Genomic DNA, 16,811 nt, shown 5'->3' with positions numbered 1-16,811 from the left:
TTATTCTTAATATTTATATTTTGATATAAGTTGACTTTGTATTTTCTTAATTCTATTGTTATATTTTAGTTTGAGTTGAATTTAATTTAATTTAATTAATAATTATGGAAATAGTTTAATTCAGTTAGTAATTTAAATAATTATTTCAAACAATTCAAAGGCACATTATTATTAAAAAAATATATTTATCCAATATTTTGAGGCAACATGAGGTAAATACTATAAGTAATGTGATTATATAATTAATATAATTATTTAAATAAGCTAATACTATATTTGATATAAAACATAATTTTAACTTTTTAATTAGAATTGTCATAATTATTAATTATAAATTTTTTAATTAAATTATATTTTAACATCATTTTAACTAAAAAAATATTAATATATAATTAGTTTAAAATTTTAATTATTTCTTTAACTATTATTTTAATTTTAAGTGTCCCCCTAGTTTGTCAAGTGGTTTTCCACAGTTGTGTTATGGTCCTTATTGATATATCTTTCTTCTCCCTTTGTACAAGGTTTCGAGTCCTTTCAAAACTTGTTTTTACTTAATCAAAACAAAAATATATTTATCTAATATTTTGAAGCCACATGAGGTAAATATTATAAGTAATGTGATTATATAATTATTTAAATAAGCTAATACTATATTTGATATAAAACATAATTTTAACTTTTTAATTAAAATTGTCATAATTATTAATTATAGGTTTCTTAATTAAATTATATTTTAACATCATTTTAATTTAAAAAATATTAATATATGATTAGTTTAAAATTTTAATTATTTCTTTAACTATTATTACTCTATTTCAGTATCTATAATTATAATGAAGGTAGTACAAAAATAATTCATGATAGAATAAAATATGATAGAAAATATATATAGAAGTGGTCCCAAGGCTTTAAGAGAATTAAAAAGATGGACTCTTTGTCACTCTTTTACCATAAATGTATAAAATAGATGTTTTAAATTTCTCATGGAAGTCTTCATTTGATGATAAGGTATAAAAATTATGGTATTATTGCTTATATGACATCTTTTCCAATTTACAGGCACTAGTAAATTTGGACCTATTTTTCAATGCTCGTCCATCACAATTGCGACTACAAAACATCAAAAACTACCATCTCTAAACTAGAGTCAAAAGTTTTCCACACAAGACAAGTGTCAATATATCGATGACAAAATCCATCAAAAATTATTGCCATCATTATCCCGTGGCAGCATCACACAACTAGTTCAGAATGTCGAACTATCAATGACTCTGAGAGATGATTCGACAAGTATTCCACATCATCGATAGCAAGATGCATCAAGCTATCGAAAACCTAGAGATATGTTTTGATGAATTTTTCATACTCTCAACGGCGAGATGCATCAAAATAGAGAGGACTTGTAGAGATGTTTCGGCGGGTTGCTTATACCGTTGACAACAGTAAACATCGAAATAGTGATGGTAGTCAAAATTTATTTTTTAAAATACAATAGCAAGCATAATTCTATAAAATAATTGATATTCATATAATTTTTGTCGAAGATGACATATTAGACATCATTTTTTTTTTATAAGATAAACAGGTTTTACAGGGACCCTAAAACCCAAAAGTAGTTACATAAACATGGCTGAAAATAAGTAATAGAAGCCCAGCCAGAAAAAAAAAATTCTGACGGCTGATAATAAGCATGAGGCCCAGCCAAAAATAGAGGCCAACAAAAAGGCCAAAAAAACAAATTGTCTTTAACCAAACTTAGCAAAAGCTAGAACCAAAAGCCAAAAAGGTACAGCAAAAAACAAAAAGATGGAACAAGAGGGCTACTCTTCATTCTTCTTCTCAAGATCGTGCATGGTCTGGGCAACCTCATAAATCTTTTTGTGCTCCTCGGCCATCTACTATTAGACATCATTTGTTAAACATGGCTTGTATCTTTAGTTTAAGCACATTGGTTTTTCCATTTATGAAGAACTACTATTGATAAACGAAAGGTTGCATGAAGAAGAGTTGCAACCCAAAATCACACTCCATCTCGAACTATTAAAGGAGAATGGTAATCATTCCAAAGAATCATTGATTACTTAGAATTTCTTATACATCCAATAGTGGTGATTTTTTAACACATTTTCAATGTAGCATGTCAATCATCAATATATGTGAATAATGCACATGCTGGCAATAAATTACAAGATTGAATTAGAGAACTATGACATCATAATTCCATTTATATCAAAGCATATTAGGGAGGGCTTTGAATATGAGAGCACTTTTTTAAAAAGGCAGTGGCAGGTTAATTTGTAGGTTCATTCCATGACAAATAATTAAATGTTTTCATGACATACAACATGACCATTGTGGCAAACAAATAACAAACATCATTATATATCATTGCCATTGGTTATGACAATAGCTGCAATAAAGTAATGATGCACACTCTTTGCATACTCACAGAGGCATGTTTTTGTCTTCACAACTTGTAGAATTCTTGACCTTTTTCTCTCAATATAGATATGTTTTTTGCTATGATATACTTTAAAGAGCTTGGAGAGAACAGGGATCTGAGGGTTTCTTTTTTATTTTTGGAAAAATAAGGATGGTAATAAATTAAAACCTAGAAGAAATCTTAGTATCAACTAAATAAACTCTGTCGTTTGTGGTTCCTAATGCTCTCATACCCCTCCAATCTCAAATTCATCTTTCATCCTACAATCTACATTCATTCACCTTCATTCGACTGGTATAGATTCATAGCTCACACTTGTAGAGAGTCTCAAAAGATATTGACAGTAAAAAATATAGTATAAGAAACCTAAAGCCAATAAACTTAGAAGATAAATATACCTTATTATTGATAATCAAATACTTTATCCTCCTTGGTGGAAAAGTGTGATACACAGTCTCTTGCAAGAGTAGCTCCATGTTTGCATACAACTTATAGAGAAAGCAACATGTTGTCCATTTCTACCAAAGAAGCAAATGGTAATTAGCAATAAATCATAATCTACATGCTACTTATAGAGAAAGCAACATGTTGTAATTCATAGTACTTATGTTAAGGCCATTTTAAGCCATTCACCTATAACCTGCTAGGTTCACCCACTAAAAGTAAGTACCATGTTGGAGACTTCAAAGTTTGAGCATCCCAATGATCTACAATAATGACAATAATGCATGTGAGACTCAATAATGACATGATACAAAAATAAATTGTAACTAAAATACTTTTAATGGGTTTAATTTGAGCTTCACTTGGTTTAGTTTGAGCTTCACTTGGTTTCAAGAATCCTTTCATATTCTCTACTTAACAATTCCAACCATGTGAAGGTGGAAGCTCATTTGGCCTCTCCCCCCCCCTATAATCACTCTAAATTCCTCATTAACAACTACGTAAGCATTTCATTCATTCATTTAAGAAGTATATAATTGAATCATTATAATAACATAACATACATTAACACGAAATACAATTAATTAATACATATAAGCATCATCAATAATTTGAGAACACACCAATCATTATATTCACATAACATTCATTAACACGACATATAATTCATTAATACCTATAAACATTCATCATCATAAAAATCCATTAATAAGCAACATTCATAAATATCCATCAACACATACATTCATTTCTTCTTCAATTTTTTGTTTTTTTGAAGATAAAGGTTAATAGGCACATCCTAGCTAGCTTTGGCATCCTGTGGCTCTTGTGGTTATGATCCTACGACATGAGGCTTCCTCTTCTTTCATTGAAGACAAGGTTGATGCACCCCTACAATAAGAAATAAATGGGTTTAATCCTAATCTTACTTATAGAAGAAATTTAAGCTTGTATTGATAAAAGGGAATTCATAATGGGACATTTTAAAACTTTTTAATTATTTCACCTATCTTTCATATGCCTTCTGCAAAATCTAGTATGTGAAGGGTGGAGTGAAGTTTCAAAGGGACGTATCAAAACTTTGATAGGAACACAAATAGTTTTGTGTGGAGATGAGTAATGAAGCAGCATCCTGAATTATTTCTCATTAATGGTGTCTTATGATTTCCACAGTGATAAGTAAAATATTACTTTACTCCATTAACTATTCCTTTTACACCAATTTGATCATGACTATCTCTAAAATTTGGACTATCTATTTTTGAGTTTTCCAACCGCGATGCATGTGTGGTGAGTTAGTACAAAGTTAGATGTGTATGGATTAGAGAGATGTTTTTAGCTAATTCCTAAACATTGATGAAGGAAATTCTAAGTTTTTCCTAAACACTAGTACATTTGCATCCATTTTTCTACAAAAATTTTTGGCCAATGCTATGAATCCTCTTTATTTTTTGTTTTCATTCCCGCGTTGGTCGCAAAAAAAAAAAATTCCCCCCCTTTGGTCAAAATTTTGACCAACATCAAATTACACAAAGTCGATGCAAAGACTAGAAATGCCAAATATTTGCTCACATTTTTTGAACTTTGGTGAGTGCACGCCAAATGTGTTTTCCCACATTTTTTGATCTTGGATATGGTTGGGAAGGCAGGATGAAATTGTGTGTCTTTTTCGCTCGCATTTTTTGAAGTTTGGTGAGTGCAGATATCGGATTGGCATTTCTCATAGGGTTTTCCCATGAACAAATTTTCTTGCAGGTGCCCTATGTCAAATTGGCCCAGTGTGGAACCATTCTTTCAATACCAGTTATGACCGACTGGTGAGAGTGAATAGCATTTGGGTGGTTGACCATAGCCTGCGTCAGATACTTGTTTCTCATTCTCATCAACATGGTACACATGAGATTAGGATAACTGGTCCTCAAGCTGCAATGCATTTGCTTCTGAATGAGAATGAATTAGGCCATTGGGCATTCTTTTCTGATAAAGAGGCCCTTGCCTATCCGCATATAGGAGTATTGCATTTGCTTCCGCTTTTATTAAAAGGTAAAATAGTATAGTTGTTGTTTTTTCATCATCCATTTAATGGGCAAACTCCTTGTTTGGAAGCAGTCTATTTAGCTTAAAGAAGATCTGACATAAACTCTTCCAATATTGTTTATAAAGCTGGATAAGTTGCTTCAAGATAGTTAAAAGAGTATAAACATAATTCATAAAGTTAAGCCAGTCAATAAGTTCTTGAATCAAATGTAAACAAACAAAATTGTTTTCCCAAATTGGAAGTAGCAGTCTAGAACAGTAGTTGAATAGAGCATAACTTAATGGGTGTTTGTAAATTGATTATTACAGGGTTTACTAGGTGATATTGAAAAGTGGGTCCTTTTTCTTAAAGGAGAAATTTTGCATTTTCAGGGCACATGACTCTTACTGATCTAGTTAAGCATTCATGAGCCATCAAAGATCATTATTCAACATAAAACAAGTGAGGCTTTGGTGTGGGCTTGTTGGATAAGGTATGCACAATTGGAAGATAAGGAGCTATTTTTATAGTTTCTGATTTATGATTTCCTTCAGTCATCCAAATTAATTACAATTGCATAATCAAGTGAACATACCATCCTACAACATAGTGTGTAAACATACTTTTTTATACATTTCCTAAACACTAGCATAATACCAAATAGTTGTAAGTTGCTTTTATCAATGTTTCAAATACGTATCTAGCTCATTTCAAACATATTCTTATCATATTGTTCTTCTTGACCCTCTGATAACATGTGCTGGTATTGATAATCACCCTTTTTGCAGTTAGCATACATGAAAGCAATTAACTATTAAGGTCACTCAAAAGTCATTCTTTGAACATTTAACAAGAAATGGACTTTTCATAAGCTTCCTTGATAAATAACTTGACCAGTTCTTAGAATAGTGCATACCAAATAGAGAATGAGTAGTCCAATCTCTTGAACTCCATTGTTAAAAATTACTATCAAGATAACAAATAAAATCCTAACCATTCCAATATTTGCATTATTCTTGCAAATATAGTGTTATTCATAGGATTGCCTCTTATTCTAGGAGCAATTTTCTGTTTTGATTTGACATTATTTGATTGCACCTTTGGACATTTTGTTTTCTTTCACTTCCATCATTTTGACATCATTAGGATTCTTGGCATTGTCATGAGACTCTTTAACAAAAATACTAACAACTCTCCCTTGATCTTGTTTCAAATTCTTTTGTCTCAAACTATAATTATTTCTTACCCGACAAACAACTATTATAGTAAGATGGCCTCCTCAAAGTATTTTTCCTTCCATATGAATCAAGAATATTTATGGAAGCAGTCTGCTGACTTTCTTCATAATAAATGAGAACTTGTAGGGGGTGACCCCTAGCGCACACAGTAGATGGATAGGCTTGAAGTCATGGGTCACCCTCATGGTCTTGAGTTTGATTCTGCCTCCAGGTTCAAATGGCGAGAGTGGCTTGCCTGTGGCTTCTCTGCACCCATGGGGGACTAGTCTCACCCTAAGCTCACATCGGCCACTGATCATTGTTGGGCTAAGGTCAAGGGGAAAACCCCATGTAAAAAAAAGTAAAACAATAAATGAGAACTTGCTACTGTTAAATATCCTCATGTTGTCTATGCGATCTGCTATATCATTATCAATATGATCTTTTGAAGAAGAATGCCCTCCCTTTGCAAAGTGTGATGTAGTAGACAACATATTATATTTACATCTTCTCTTATTTATAGTTTGTAGTATTGGGATAATCTCCCCGCTAAATTTCATTTGAACAAAATGAATGTTCAAAGAACATCGTTTTATACTTTTTTGGATCTTTAAGTTACCAAGGGATCAAGTAAGCAATGTAGAAATGCATTTAAGACACCTACCTACAACTTATCCCAATAAATGTGTAGTCAACCTACCATTTGAGGATTACTAAGGTCAAGAAAGATGAGTACTAAAATGTATGAGGTGGAAAACATTTCATACACTCAGTAGCTAAATCTGAGGTCCTGCTCAAAAACAATGGTTCAAAAAACTATCACAAAATTATCTTCACATCTAGGAAATTGCTTTATTGTTTTGACTTCGGATATATGACTTCAACACCACCCATGAATGGTTTCAAAACTTCTGGAACAATTATAGACCCATCTTCCTGCTGAAAATTTTCAAGTATGGATATAATCATTCTAGGTATAGCACAAGCTGTTGCATTTAACATATGTACAAACTGCAATGGTGGCAATGGGGTTTTCCCTTTCTTGGGCTTGATAGCCATTGAAAGAGTCGATTCTGCACTTCCAGGTCAAAATTGAATATTAAGTCGACGACTTTGGTAATCTGTGCAGTTTGATGCACTGGATATCTGAAAATAAGAAAATTTATATAATTATTACATGGATATTTGTAGAGGCATATTTTTTTTTCCTATCTACCAATCAAATATTGTCCTTGTTGAATGGCATTACAATTTAGGGTATACCTCACCATACCACCCTAGACCTGGCATACATGCCTCCACATCATACTTGTGGTATGCTGGTGCACCTAAGTCTTCAAAAGGCATGTCTAGAGTCCTACAAAAAATCAAAAATTGTAAAACAAAACAAAACAAAAAAAATTGTTGTATAATCAATTAAACAACCAAAGATTTCCAACTCACTTGAAGTGTAATCCAAGTGAAGAAAAGAGATCTTCCTCAATGCTAATTAGCTCCTCAAGGAATAATTCACTTTCCTCTGGATGACATATCACAAACATTTCAACCTTACTGAACTGATGGACATGGTACAAACCCCTGCCCAACAACCTAGAAAAAATAGCTATACTTTAGGCAATAGAAATTTTTTTTAAAAATCAGTTCACTAATCACTCACCAGAAGGAGCTAAGGAATCTATATAACATAGATCTATTATTGTCAGTTATGAAGCATTTCAAACAACAAAGCAGTGTGCATCCATGGTATCTTTTCATCATTATGGCTTGGAGTCTCGATCATCTATCACCAATATTCTATTTGTGGATAGTGGGCACAACTTAGTATATAAAGAAATAAGAAAGAAGGCATAAAAAATAGGTATGTCTAATTACAAAAATAATTATTTTCCCTAAAATTGAATTACTCATATATCCAGACAGGTTAAGGGAAAGTCATGAATGAAGAAATCCTCTTGCACTTTTAACTAGTTATAATTGCAAGAAAGGATCGGGTTCAAACTCAATGAATGCACCTGCCATGTAACTATAAGAGAGTTGGAACACACTAGCACTCTCCTCCAAGCACTACTATTTTAGTCTAGTGGAGTAGAAGCAAGTAAATGGAATCAAGAAGTTTCACTTCACAGGCTAAGAATCCATTTCCATTGCCTTTGTCCACACATTAAAGAAGCTATGGGGGGAACAATGTATGGGGGATGAGCTCAAAATGACATGCACACAATGATGTAACCATAAAAAATCCTACCCCACTACAAGATAATAAGTCATGGTAGAAAAAAAGAATAAAAATTCAGACCAAAATGATTGCATTAGTATATAACAATTAATGCCTTATTCCAGAGGTTTCCATTTACAATGCAAGTGATACAGGGAGGGTCTTTCATAAATGTGCCCTTTCTGTGGCAGCATTAGTACCATTTTAAGGACCAATAGTTGTCAATTAAAACCTAACCATTGCATTTAAAAATGTATAGTCATCTAATAAAATACCTTAGCCAACAAATAAAATAATAAAACTAGTCAACACAACATGTATTAACATAACAAAGGTCACTCTTGAAATTGAGTGAATATTTTTGACAACTTTAATGACCAATGAAATACACACATCAGAGGGATATACTCCCCAAATAATGAGCCCAAAGCTTAACTTGAAAACAAAGATTATTGACACTCATCCAAAAGTACTACCAACCTCCATTAAAGTATACATGTAAGGGTTCATGAGGAAGGAATCAAGTCCCTTACAAGAACTAGGGACCTCAACCTATCCTGCCAAGAGAGATTAGACCTTCAGCCAGGGAGGTTTATTGACATTTACTAACTTGAAAGCATGTTCTATTTTCCAATATGAAATATAGTTTCTTTTGAGCATACATTTGTTTTCAACTTGACATAGTTGCAAGATATTAGTAGAATATAAGCTGACCATACATTTTATGTGGTATTATGCAAATCAAAGTACTCAAGAAATTGTTGATTTTACATGTTCAATGCTCTCCATTATGTAGATAATAATGATTTTACCAAACATTTTGCACACCATTCCACATAGCGTTATCAATCCTAAGCAACATTAATGAGTATCTTGTAACATACTGAATCTAAACATTGGCCCTTTCAAGAACCTCAAACCACATTTTTTATTAGTATGGAGTGCATACAAGTTACAGATATTTTGTTTAGTTGAATAGTTTTTTCATATTTCAAGAAAGGTATGTTGGATGGAATAGATTACCTTTTATTTAATGCAACCATAGTTTCCAATGTTGATGTAATGCAATAAAAATTAATATAGCAGAAAACATGTGCACTTCCATTTACTCAAGAGAGTGACACTTCCATAAAAAAAAATGCAATCATACCTTATTGCATAGCCTGCAGCACCAACCTCTGTGTGAAAGCAATGTGAAAAATCAACATGTTTTATTGGAAAGAGTGTGTCAGCTACAATGCGATCCATGTACATTCCCCCTACTGGGATCTCTGAGGTTCCTGCTAGACACTGGTCTGTTCCATATATAGAATATACCTGCTCAAAACAAAATTATTATATCTATATCATGGTGGTTCAAATTTTCAAATGCACCATCTTATCTTTAAACCTTTGATCTTCTTGTAACTCTAATGATTTATGACTTAAACCTTGGAACATATAAAAAGGACAACTAACACAATAAATTATTAATGATAGAAATTGTTCTGTCAATCAAATTTTGTATCATAAAAGGACTTAACACCTGGGTATTCTCTACCCGGAGTTGAAAGCCACACTTTTCAAGAAAAGATGCTCGAACAATATTAGGGGTACTCAAAGGCACATATCCTCTTCTTGTGAGTTCTGACAGAGCCCAGTTAATGAGTCCCATCTCTAATAAAATAGCCTCATTTTTTAGGTAATAGAACTTTGAGCAACTAACTTGCACCATAAATACATGGTCAGCAAAAGTTCCATTTTCTTTATGAGCTATTGCTAGATAGTTGAGGGAACAAAAAATTACAAGCTTGAAAACCCACCTACTTGTTAATGAATGATCTAAGAAACTCTATAATCAATGTTTCATAGGACACAACACTTTATGAAGGTTTTGCAAATGAGGCAGCAAGCTAAGTTGGCTTGTTAATTGCACTTGAATCAAAGTAGCACTATCACAGTTGAGCTCTCAAGAAGTCATAACGTTTCATTTCTATGAGCATCACCTAGATCTAGTGAGTGCCAAGTGGATTATTCAAGCTTGTGAGAGATGGGTATTCTTAACCACTCCTATTCGAAACTACATGATTAAAAATCATGATAAGCACCAAAAATTTTAGACCAAAATTTTTGACCATCTATTAAAATATTTTAGATTGGTCAGAATTTGCAAGGAGAACTAGCTTTTTTTTTAAATCCATGCCCGTGTTGGTCAAAATTTTGACCAACACAGGCTAAATATGTTAAAATGTAAAACGGTCAATTTTGTGCCCTACTTCATTATTATGAGAAACTTGTACAATAATGTGAGAGGGATGCTCAAGATTTGGGAATCTATTGTGTATGGTCATTGTGGATAAACCAAAATATGGTAAGGGTAGAGATGATTCTTTTCTTTTCTAATGCTGGGATCTCTTCTAATTGTTTCAGTGCCAATTTTTGTGGCTATACTGGACATTGTTGTTTCGTTTGTTTTGCTTAGGGTTTTCAAATCATGCCATGGATTGAAGGTGGACTGGAATACCTATAGTTTTATTCTTCTTTGTTTGACCTTCCTTTCATTTCTCTAATTTGGTCCATCATTATAATCTATATGTTTGTCTCCGCATTTCTCCTGCAAGTCCTCACAATTGATTTCTTTTTGTATTCTGCTAAAAAAAATTGAACATTTTGGAGCCCATTTTGGGACTACAAAAGGCTTCAGATTTAATTTGCTAAAAATTTGGGAAAAATAGTTTTTGGACAATGTTTAATGATTATTGAGATACTCTAAATGATTTACAGCTTTGTTGAAGGGCTTGACTTCTTGATGAATTCAGATACAACTAACAAAGCGTTGACTTTGGATTCCAAAAACTTTCAAATCCCTTTCAAGCTTCAACATTTTATATGTTATCAGAATAGGGTTACAACAATATCAAGATCTAAACATCAAAAATAGTCATGCCCAAAGATAAAGTAAGGGGTTATACACATTAAAAAAAACCTACTTTGGAGATGTGAAACATATCCACTAACAATTCTGCCATAATCGTAGGCATCACTGGTGATTTAAATATGTTAGACTCAAAATATTGCAATGGCCTATGTGCTAGTCTTAGCCTGACATAATTAATATTCTAGAGCTACCATCATGCACTGTCACAAAGAACTAAAAAATAATTCTTTTGAATCCATGTCAACACATACGTGCATTCTGAAGGATGATCAAGGCTTAAGTTTGGGCTTAGCTTTGTCTTTTCGCTTGAAAATTCTTCATCTAGTTATTTATTTTATAGTTCTACAGCATTGGTTTTTGGTACAAAAATAATTTAGATGGAGTTTCATGCAAGGTAATTCTTTGATTCTCTTTTCTTTGGTATCAAATTAGTTCTAAATGGCTTTGGTTGACTCGCTTAGGTGTTTAAGTTTGATATCTTCCACAATACTGTCTTCTTGAATAGCTCTGAGTTGATTCCTTATAAGAAGCTTGAATAGGCTCAAATTCTTCCACAATGCTATCAAATTAGTTAAGCCTTGCATTTCCTTAACTAGTATTCCTCTTTGGGAGACAAGCTTATTGTGCCTTATCAGGTTGCTACTCTAAGTTGATTCGGGCAACGTTTTCTTCATAATCAATGTTCACATCCAATCTCCATTCGAATTATCTTGATAGTAAGGACCATTTCCAAATCTGTATCAATAGCAGATATATGAATAGTTGGAACACCTAGTTTATTATTGAATTTTAAGAAAGTAATGTAATCCCCATGGCTCCATTTCTCATGATAGGCAACTTCTGCAAGTATTCACTTAATTAGAGAGGCAAGGGAGGACATGAAAGGGGCTATCTACTAAAGTGGGAATAGCATTGGTTGAGTTCTCTTGGAATTTGAAGCAGGACACAAGTGTTTGTTGAATACATTTCTTGGTTGGTTCAACTAAATTCCTTATTTGAATACATAGAAAGAGCAATACTTTATTTGTTGTAATCAATCAATTAAAAATTGGAGGATCCTATGTGTAACTTAATACAGGGAATAACCATCATTGATCCTATATTTCTTCAAAATTAGCTAACCCCCCCAATGGAACCACTAGTTAACACTGCACACCAAAAGACACTGAAGCATTTCCAACTTGGAGGATCCTATGTGTAACTTAATACAGGGAATCACCATCATTGATCCTATATTTCTTCTAGATTAGCTAACCCCCCCCCCCCTGCCCCCAATGGAGCCAATAGTTAACACTGCACACCAAAAGACACTGAAGCATTTCCAACTTGGCCAAAAATAACTTTTTTTACTATTGTCAACCGAAGCCAATTTTAACCATATCTTGAGTGTCAATATGCTATTTCCCAGCAATAGAAAGCAAAAAACATTTGATTACCCAGTATGTCTTAAATCCTATTGAATATTTTAATTAAAGACACATTGATCCTGAAGACAATGAGTTTTTTGTAGAAGGAAAATCTACCCATATGTTATCTTTTTACATAGTAGAAGTGCAACTAGGCAAGGATGTAATGCAACAAACTCATAGTAATGATTCAAAAAACTTGTTAAATAAGGTATGCTTTTGAAATTTTACTAAATTATCACAGTGCTAGCAATTGCAATATATTAGGAAATCCAACTGCAACCAGACACATAGCATTGATCAGAATCACACCAAATAGATTTCAAGAAAAATATATTTTTTAAATGTGCTACTAAGGATCCCTGTAAGAGTAAATATACAAAAGCAGCACCAAATTTCATAAATCCAGGTTCTAATGGAAACCCTAGCCTTCGCTAAGTCAATGGCCCTAAAATTTTAATAACCATTTGTTATCTATGCAACATATATTCCCATCATAAGGATAAAAGGAATCGGTACATTAGAAATGTTGAAAATGTATTTATGGATTTGTTACATTCAATAGAGGGCTAGATTGGTACACTTGAAGCAGATTCTATATTACAAAAATGATAGAAGCAAAGGGTTTTGCATATGAGTGAACAGATTTCACCCATTTGGCAAAACACCTTTTTAGAGTCTATGCAAGGTGCAGAGAAAGTGTTGTACTTTTAAGTCCATTTTACACTTTGTTGATGTAGAATAAAAATATTGTAGAGTTGTGGCACTTCAATAGATGTGTGGCCATGCACAAAATCTTCAGCTACTGCTGCCAAGAATATAATTTGATGTTGTAGGTTCTCACTAATTCAAAACTATGATATGGATGATTGTGGGTTTTGCACCAACTCCCATGGCTTCAGAGCTTAAACTGGTAGATGTTTCTATATAACCCCATTTTCATTTTGCACACAAGCTTGATCATATATGTTTATGGGTACTTTCTCATGATGACTGATAGGTTTTTCAATAGGACAAAGAATGAAATAGAGATTACAAGATTTGTTTTATGACAAATTGAATTATTTACTACTTATATCTAGTTTACTCTGAGTTCTGGCTGGTTTCTCTGTTCAAAATGTATTTATCATTGTTCAGATCTTGTTCATATCAAAGCATAAGCTTTAAAAATATCAAATTTTTGTATTTGATAGTCCTAAAGTTGCTACTATTTTTATCTAAGTGGCCTCTAACCATAGGATGAAAGTACTAGCTTCAAGAATTCTAAGAAGTTGAACAATACTCGAGAGCTTAATTTTAAAGAGCATATAAGGCTCACCATTAGCACTGATTTTTTACAGTATAGGATGATTTGGAGGGACTCAGATATGAAAAAAATCAATTTTATAAACTATACGTAGGGTAGCTCCCAAGTCATAACAAGTACGAGTAACTTTATTCTTGCAACGGTTCCCCCTTTTTGATGTTGATGATATGACCAGGCTTTGATGTGTATCTTAAATGCTTTATAGCTAATGTCAAGAAATCTCTTGAAGTATGGAGAAACTTTGGAAATGTAAAAAATATTCAATTTATAAGTAATATATAGGAAAGATAGCTACAAGTCGAATAAAGTACGAGCAAGTTTGGTCTTGCAATAATCTTGCTTTAGAATGTTGATGACATTATTATACTCTAGGTTGCAATGTAATGGTTTATGGCCCATGTCAAGAAACCTCTTGAAGTATACAAATGATTAAAGTGAGAACATCAATTTTTGTATACAATGTATACGAGAGTATTATTTTTCTTATTACTATATGGTAGGCAAGCAAAGGAGAGGAATATGATTTCTAAGAAGAGCCTTAATTTGATATTAATATTAAGAAAATATCAATTTCCAGAATGTAATATTTTTCCAAGAATCCTAGAACCATATTTGAGTGACTTTAAGCTCCTTTTATTTTCTTTTAAATATTGCAATGAACAAATTGTGCATAGCATGGTAGCCTTGCTTTGAAAAAGACTAGAAACAAAAGTGTCCCCTCACTGCATCTTAAAAGAAATATTTTATAAAGTAAATTTAGAAAAAGGGAAAAAATGGTGTGGATTTTCATATAAGTGATATTTTTGTGAAGTATTAAATTGTATTTATTGAGACAAATCTCATGAGTAGTAGGGGTGAAGCACAAATGCTTCTTTGGAGGTCACTCATGCTAGCACTGTTGTTTCTCGAATGTGCATATCCATTGAGTTTTCCTCTTGATTTGCTACCTTGTTTGTAGAAGGTTCAACAAGTGGCGTCTTGTGAACCATTCCTTGTAACTTCTTGACATGTTACTACTTTGTGAAAAGCATATTAAACCATTGAATTTTCCCTACAGTCAAGCCCCCTAAGCTTGCTACCTATTTGTAAAATGTTTAGTGAGGGTGTTATACCCATTTATATTAAGTGAAACCCAGTTGAAACCAAAAATGAAAACCTTCAACAAGTTATGTGCCTTATTGCAGAATTGCAAGGTTATTCTATGGGATTTGATGTAATAAGACCCTATGAAGGTCCTTTTTGATATGTTTGTAATCATTAAAGTTCAAGTTGTAAGCCATTCTTGGCATCAAGATGAAAGGACAAGGGTCATTTATGTAATGTAGTAAAATGTCATCGGCAAAGGGAGTCCTAGAATGTACTAGGTTGATAAATGGGGTCAAAGAGTCATAAAATGCATATCAAATGCAAATAAATGCAATGTAATTTGAAAATATGTCAAAATATTGCCAAACAAGCCACATATGGCACTATGGTAGAGTCATGGGATTAAGTGAAGGTTTATGAGTCTTTTAAGCATTAGAAAGATCAATTAGTCTAAAAAATGTCACAAGAATTGAGTCCTAAAGCTCGAGGTTATCATAAAGGACTATTATTAAAGATATTAAAAATTGTTCTAAACTGTCCCAAGACAGTTAAAGGGAATTTGGTTGGTTTTAGGGAGTTAGGCAATTTCAAAAAGGAAAAAAAAAGCTTATATGAACATGATAGATGAATGTGTAAAGGTGTTGAGGAGATTTCAATGTGATAGCCCTGGAAAATCTATAAAAGAACTCTATATTTTGCTGTTAAAACTGTCATAGAATAGTGACTATGCAATTTGGTTGTTTTTAATTGGTGCAAGCTTTATTTCACTTCAAAGCTTTTCTTTCAATATGAAAATGATTGAGACGGTTAGTTTGTAAGTTGATTTTATTTATGAAAAGTCATTTGTAAAGGATTTTGCATAGGTAATAAGAGACTGTCATTGTCACATGACAGAACTTGACTATCTGAGGCAAACTCAATGAATTTGACCCCTCCCACTGCTGTATTATATATGTAACTCATGGAAGAGGGGTTGCTAATGTATTATGCACCTATTTGATATGATTTTGTGTAGAGATATGTAGGGAGATTAGAGACAAAGATCTTTGAATGTGACAGGGTGTTGTTTGAGGGTCACTAGGTGAAAGGGACAATTATGAATTGGGAGAATCCATCCACATGAGGGGTATATTTTCTTGCATAGAAGGTCAATATTGGACCAAGAGAAGGTGTTGGATCCATTGTAAGGATCAAGAAGTGCTTGGAAGGGTTGATGTTTCAAAGAATTTCAACATCCAACCTTTATAGACATTTGAGTCCTAAATTCACGTCCCTTGATGTTAGCCCAAATGGTCTAAGGATTAAGTTTTTTTAAAATTGTACAACCACCATGAGGCCAAACTTGCATAAGCTAATTGATTTGTAATTAAGTGAAATCTGAATTCTTCATTTGACCCTTAGGCCAACCCACTTAGGCCTATTTTTCAACAAATTTCAATTGCAATTATTTTATGGCTGAAATTTTAATGATCTTAGACTCACGAGTTTTTGAGATTTACCCATCTTTTGAGCTCACATGTTCTTGATTGAAGATTTCATTAATATGTTTCAATCTTTTAGTCATCTTCATGTTCCAATTTATTTGCAAGTATATTTTCCTATGAAGAAAGACCACGCCTGACAATATGAACCCAAAACAAAATAATGAGATGATGGCTGCATTATGGGCTCAGTTTTGAAGAAAACTTGATAAATGTTATTGTCCTTGCAAAAAGTGTAAGGGCTTAAAGAATCGAAGAATTCTAATCACAATAGCCCAT

General features: G+C 32.7%; 1 pseudogene; it reads right to left on the bottom strand.

Annotated features, from left to right (window-relative positions):
• Positions 1 to 6,973: 6,973 nt before the first annotated feature.
• Positions 6,974 to 10,050, bottom strand: LOC149570337 (serine--tRNA ligase, chloroplastic/mitochondrial-like; annotated as a pseudogene).
• Between the last annotated feature and the right edge of the window lie 6,761 nt (positions 10,051 to 16,811).

Source organism: Cupressus sempervirens, chromosome 3 (assembly GCF_028749045.1).
Source record: "Cupressus sempervirens isolate cs-2001-9-10 chromosome 3, ASM2874904v1, whole genome shotgun sequence".
NCBI classification, from domain to species: Eukaryota; Viridiplantae; Streptophyta; class Pinopsida; order Cupressales; family Cupressaceae; genus Cupressus; species Cupressus sempervirens.
The sequence above is the reverse complement of the archived record's forward strand: the minus strand, read 5'-3'. Positions and strand labels throughout refer to the sequence as shown.